The sequence below is a fragment of the Culex pipiens genome, chromosome 2 (assembly GCF_016801865.2).
Source record: "Culex pipiens pallens isolate TS chromosome 2, TS_CPP_V2, whole genome shotgun sequence".
In the NCBI taxonomy this organism is placed as follows: domain Eukaryota; kingdom Metazoa; phylum Arthropoda; class Insecta; order Diptera; family Culicidae; genus Culex; species Culex pipiens.
Genome location: NC_068938.1, coordinates 153,575,111 through 153,581,654, shown reverse-complemented (window position 1 = coordinate 153,581,654; position 6,544 = coordinate 153,575,111). Strand labels below are relative to the sequence as shown.

The 6,544-nt window shown below is 37.0% G+C and overlaps 1 protein-coding gene across 1 annotated transcript in view; it reads right to left on the bottom strand.

Moving 5' to 3' along the window:
• LOC120424599 (uncharacterized) overlaps positions 1-6,544 on the bottom strand; it is an 81,912-nt gene that overhangs the window by 40,289 nt on the left and 35,079 nt on the right. The window lies entirely within an intron of this gene.

Sequence of the window (6,544 nt, the reverse complement as noted above, 5' to 3'; positions counted from 1 at the left end):
GACTACCCTTGACTAACCTAGAAATCAGCCCTGATCTTATATTTTTAATTGATTTATCAGATGCCATTATGTTTTTGAAGCTTTTTATTGTGATTGAAAAGCTCTAATTGTGTTATTACACTATATTCACTAAATGATAACCTCTTTCCCAAGTATGTTGTATCATAATTTAAAAAAAATATAAAAAAAATATTGGTTATATAGTCAGACATATCTAATTGATTCTTGAATGCTTCCTTTTGCCTATATTTATGTGCCCTTTCAATTCAAATTTGACCAAATTTCATCCAGTTATTTCTGTAAAAAGTACACACACACAGTCATCTTTTACCCCGATAGCATATGTCTTGGAAGTTTTAAGTTAAATCATTTTTTAGGAAAAAATTACGAGGTACATAAAAAGATTAAAAATAGTAATAACTGTTTTTGCAAATCGAAAAAAAGTCTCTGATAGTTTAACTTTTGTAACGAATAATCAACTATAATAACAATCTCTTACTTGGAACTCAACATGCGCATTTTGTTTATAACTGAGTACAAGACAATCAAAGTGTTGCATTTAAAATAATTGAAACTAACAAAAAATATCAAAAGATGTTGCAACTAGTTTTGAAATAATCATTGATTGTTGATATTGATGTTGATTTTAGTTAAACTATTTTGATATTGTTGCTAATTATCGTTGAACAAATCTCAAGAATTCAGTACAAAAATGAACTAATAAAAAAATGTATAGGGGTAATTCTCTACCAACTCACACGAAATCGGGAAAAGTTGCCCCGACCCCTCTTCGATTTGCGTGAAACTTTGTCCTAAGGGGTAACTTTTGTCCCTGATCACGAATCCGAGGTCCGTTTTTTGATATCTCGTGACGGAGGGGCGGTACGACCCCTTCCATTTTTGAACATGCGAAAAAAGAGGTGTTTTTCAATAATTTGCAGCCTGAAACGATGATGAGATAGAAATTTGGTGTCAAGGGGACTTTTATGGTAAATTAGACGCCCGATTTGATGGCGTACTCAGAATTCCGAAAAAACGTATTTTTCATCGAAACAAACACTAAAAAAGTTTTAAAAATTCTCCCATTTTCCGTTACTCGACTGTAAAAAATTTTGGAACATGTCATTTTATGGGAAATTTAATGTACTTTTCGAATCTACATTGACCCAGAAGGGTCATTTTTTCATTTAGAACAAAATTTTTCATTTTAAAATTTCGTGTTTTTTCTAACTTTGCAAGGTTATTTTTTAGAGTGTAACAATGTTCTACAAAGTTGTAGAGCAGACAATTACAAAAAATTTGATATATATACATAAGGGGTTTGCTTGTAAACATCACGAGTTATCGCGATTTTACGAAAAAAAGTTTTGAAAAAGTTACTTTTTGCGTTTCTCTTTGTTTCGTCGTCCGTGTCTGTCGCGGGTGACCATGAACGGCCATGATCGACGACGACCAACTTTTGCAAAACTTTTTTTTCGTAAAATCGCGATAACTCGTGATGTTTATAAGCAAACCCCTTATGTCTATATATCATTTTTTTTTGTAATTGTCTGCTCTACAACTTTGTAGAACATTGTTACACTCTAAAAAATAACCCTGCAAAGTTAGAAAAAAACACGAAATTTTAAAATGAAAAATTTTGTTCTAAATGAAAAAATGACCCTTCTGGGTCAATGTAGATTCGAAAAGTACATTAAATTTCCCTTAAAATGACATGTTCCAAAAATTTTTACAGTCGAGTAACGGAAAATGGGAGAATTTTTAAAACTTTTTTGGTGTTTTTTTCGATGAAAAATACGTTTTTTCGGAATTCTGAGTACGCCATCAAATCGGACGTTTAATTTTACATAAAAGTCCCTTTGTTACCAAATTTCTATCTCATCACCGTTTCAGGCTGCAAATTATTGAAAAACACCTCCTTTTTCGCATGTTCAAAAATGGAAGGGGTCGTACCGCCCCTCCGTCACGAGATATCAAAAAACGGACCTCGGATTCGTGATCAGGGACAAAAGTTACCCCTTAGGACAAAGTTTCACGCAAATCGAAGAGGGGTCGGGGCAACTTTTCCCGATTTCGTGTGAGTTGGCGGAGAATTACCCATAGAACAAAATATAGGATTTTAATTTATTTTTCAAATATTATAAACAAAAACAAAATCAAAATATTATCAACTGGTACGAATTTTCTCATACTGTATGTCCCACGCCAATATGACGGAAGGTGATATTAATTGCATATCAACGTACCTTAAAAAATTAAATATGTGTGACCTAGAAAATATTTACTTGTGGATATTTGTTTTTTATTATATTTTAAGTTTTTTTTCAAATATTTTGATGGAGGCGCAAGATCATTCATAAAGCTTCGTTTTAGATGAAGATTTACGAAGTATCGTGCGCCTCCTTTTTAAAGTATATAAAATTTTAAAATTAAAATAAATTAAAAATTTCCAGGGTAAAATATTTTCCATGTCACAAATATTTGAAAAGGACATCTTAAGCGTCCTTTCCACGAAGAAATTGTTTAGATTCATTGATTTGCAATAATAATCTCCTTCAGCCATGGCGTGATGTCCATGTACGTCTTAAAATAAAAAAAAAAAAAAAACAAAAAAATATGTTTCGTATAAAATTGTCATTTAAAAAACAAGGTGCCTGTCACTGTGCTTCTTACAAATGTCAGCCTGAAAGTGAGCAAATTGAATTTTAATGTTCAATAGATCATTAAGGCCAGGTTTTTTTTTAGTTATTCATTCAAAAATAACAATTTAATATTTAAATTTATTAGCTTTGAGAAAAATATTTTCAAATTTGAGGTTAAGCAAATAAACCCAAATTTACTTACAAAACTGTTCTTCTCAAAATGCCTCTAAAACTGAAGATATTTTTTTGATTTCTGTTTCCATAACGTATAAAACTTGTTACCTAGAAACTTTTTTTCCGTTTATTTACTTTACTTTACTTTTACTTAACTTATTTTTCTTGAGAAAAACATGAAGCTAAGAGAGCATTTTAACAATCCTATTTATCAAAGTTTAAAAAATAATCAACTAATAATAGTTAACTAACTTTTGAAACATTTAAAAATAGTGGAGTCGGAGTCGGAGTCGGAGCCAACCATTTGTTGAAAGCTGGAGTCGGAGTCGGAGTCGGAGTCGGCTAGAGTTGGTAGGCCGGAGTCGGAGTCGGAGTCGGAGCCAACCATTTGTTGAAAGCCGGAGCCGGAGTCGGAGTCGGAGTCGGCTAATCTGAGAAAGCCGGAGTCGGAGTTGGAGTCGGAGTCGTTTGAAATATGACCCGACTCCGCAGCCCTGGTTTTTATACATATTTTTTTCCAAATTAGTTTAATGGGCTTTTAATTGCACTATATACTTTACAGCTCCGAAAAACGATCATGGTACAATTTGGTAGCAATCGACAGTCTGATACACTTTTCAATTCTATTATTACTATCATTAGCAATTACCTCAATACAATCTCACATTGAATCATTTCGATAACTTGTCTTGCCACTAGTCTAACCACGTTTGCCCTTGAAAACAAATAAAAAATTTGCCAAAAATAGAATTTAATCGAAAAATAAACATTATCAGGATCAAGTAATAACGCCATTTTCATTTATTTTTATTTTACTTCAGAGTTTTTTTCCTGAAAGGTGGCAAAAAATAATAATAGTTTAGACTCGATTATATAAAGCCTTGATTATCCGAAGTTTCAATTAACTGAAGTTCGATTATCCGAAGGTATGTATGAGACTTCGGGTAATCGAAGTATTTCTTCATCGCCATTTTGGTAGCCATCCAGGATTTAAATAACCTAAATCACATTAGCGTTAGGCTCGATATTCAAAAATAAAACGTATAAATCATATTTTTTCGGGATTTGATTATCCAAGAGATTTATTTTCCAGGACCTTCGGATAACACCGACCAACCAAATTTCTGCGCAGGCTCAACTCGAGGGGAAACATGATGTTAGGGGTCCCCAGAAACAGGTACACTTTGAATTTTTTTTTTTAAATATTTAGACAGGGCCAAATAATTCTTCTCCAAAGTTTGTATTGAGAATTAGTGCTGTTCGCGACGTACCGCCCTAATTCTCCATACAAACTTTGGAGAAAAACCATTCGGCCATGTGTTAATATTTTTGAAAAATTCATTTCGCTTACATCTGCACTTTTGAACAAATAACGACTTTTTAGTATTTTTACATTTTTTTTTGTTGAATTTATGGCCACACATAGAAAATCTAAAAAAAATCATGTTACTGTTAAACTTTCTGTGCTTTTTTTCTCGAAACACCGAGTAGATTTCGGGTGCCACGATATCTCGAGTATGGATGGATGGACCAAATTGGCTGAAATTTGGGGTGAATACTCTTAAGACATAACCCGTGTGCATGACGAAGTCGGATTTAGAAAATTTCCATTTAAAAAAAATACAAAACTTTAAAACTGGCCATTCTTTTTATATTAAAAGCATAAACATATTTTTTATCTTTTTTAAAATCACCTTTTTGGAAATTTTGAAAACCGGAGGGGGAGAGGGTCTACAATTTACATTAAAAACAGTCATCGTGTTTTATGGATGGTCCTTTTGGGGCGGACTTGCTTCGATAGGCAGTTTATTTTTTAGACAATGTATTCCAGAATTGTTTAGAAATACATTAGATATAAATCTCTGACTTATACATGAGTAAACATTATTTTTTGGCAAATAAAGCTGGTACAAATATTTTTAAAAGTTGTTGTTTTTCTCAATAAATTTTGACAGGCGGTAGCTCCGAGTAAGCCCGCATTCGGACCACCCTAGTGTCTACGTGGTTTATGGATGATCCCAAAAATGCTCTATTTGACACAAAAATAATTCTAATATATATTTTTTATTTAAATAAAAACCCAAAATTGCTCGTTTTTCTGAAAAATTGTAGAGAGAGGAGAAATCAAAAGTTAACCCTCTGATGCCCAATTAATTATTCGAAAATGTCACCCAGCCACCGCCTGATAAGACCAGCCTGTTGCAGCCTTCAGAGCCGTCCTGGTGTTGGTGTCGGTGCCGGGGGAGGGGTCTCTCAAACGGCAACCCTCGGCAAGTACCCTTCTGGTTTGCAAAATCCCCTGTCTGATGCTCGCCCAACTTCCAGCTCGGTGGCCTTCCCTTCTACGATCAACGCTAAAGGCACTTCAACCCCCTGCAAACTCCGCATCTACTATCAGAATGTTCGCGGACTCCGAACAAAAATTGATGCCTTTTTCCTTGCCGTCACTGAGTGCGATTATGACGTCATCGTCCTGACTGAAACTTGGCTGGATATTGAGATCCTTTCCCCTCAACTGTTTGGATCGACGTATCGGGTTTTCAGGAATGACAGAAACGAGCGGAACAGCGACAAAAAGAGCGGAGGAGGTGTCCTGATAGCTATTTCGTCTCGCCTGGACTGTGTGCTTGACCCCACTCCTGTTTGTGACACGCTAGAACAACTATGGGTTAGGTTGACCGTAGGCGCATCACAGCGCGTTTGTATAGGGGCGTTCTACCTTCCACCGGGCTTAAATCGCAGCATAGATCTGATTAAGGATCATCTAGAATCCATCGGTAACGTCCTCTCCCACCTCAACTTAAACGATTCGTTCATTCAATTTGGTGACTACAATCAACCTGGGCTGAAATGGATTCCCTCGGAAGAAGGCGGACTTGAAATCGACCCAGTACAATCTCGTGTCCCGCTTGTTAGCAGTTACCTCATCGACGGCTTCAACCTACATGGACTTAGTCAGCTCAACCCCTGCGTCAATGTCTACAACAATTGCCTCGACCTTGTATTGGTGAATGAAGTTGCGCTGCCCAACTGCGCTGTTCTCGCAGCCGTGGACCCGTTGCTTCCGCAGGATATTGCGCATCCGGCGCTCGAAATGTTCGTCGATGTTCCCGCGCCCTCTGCAACTGCCGAACCACCGCTCAACTCTCAGCAATCGTTCAACTTCAGGAAGGCCAACTACGCAGCGATTCAGGAAGAGCTGAGCAGGATTGACTGGAGTTTCTTAGAGACTGCTCCGAGCATCGATGCTGCAGTGGATGCTTTTCAATCGATTTTGAACAACCTTTTTACCGAACATGTCCCGTTACGAAGGCCTCCCCAGAAACCCCCGTGGTCAAACCCAACCCTACGGAAACTAAACCGACTCAAAACAGCTGCTCTTCAAGAATTCAGCAATCACCGCTCGCCTTTCTTCAAATCCAAATTCAACCTTGCCAGCAAAAGATACCGGGGGTACAACCGCACCCTCTACAGGCGATACGTCATAAGGACGCAGCGTGATCTCCGGAGAAATCCTAAGAACTTTTGGTCATTCGTGAACTCAAAAAGAAAAGCGGACGGTCTGCCACCCACATTATACCTGGACGATGTTGCTGCTGCGACTTCAGAGGAGAAATGTGCCCTGTTTGCTGCCCACTTCAAGGACGCGTTCAATTCCAGGTTCGCTTCGGAGGCGGAAATTATCGAAGCCACAAGGAACACTCCCATCAATGCTATCGAGTGTTCCC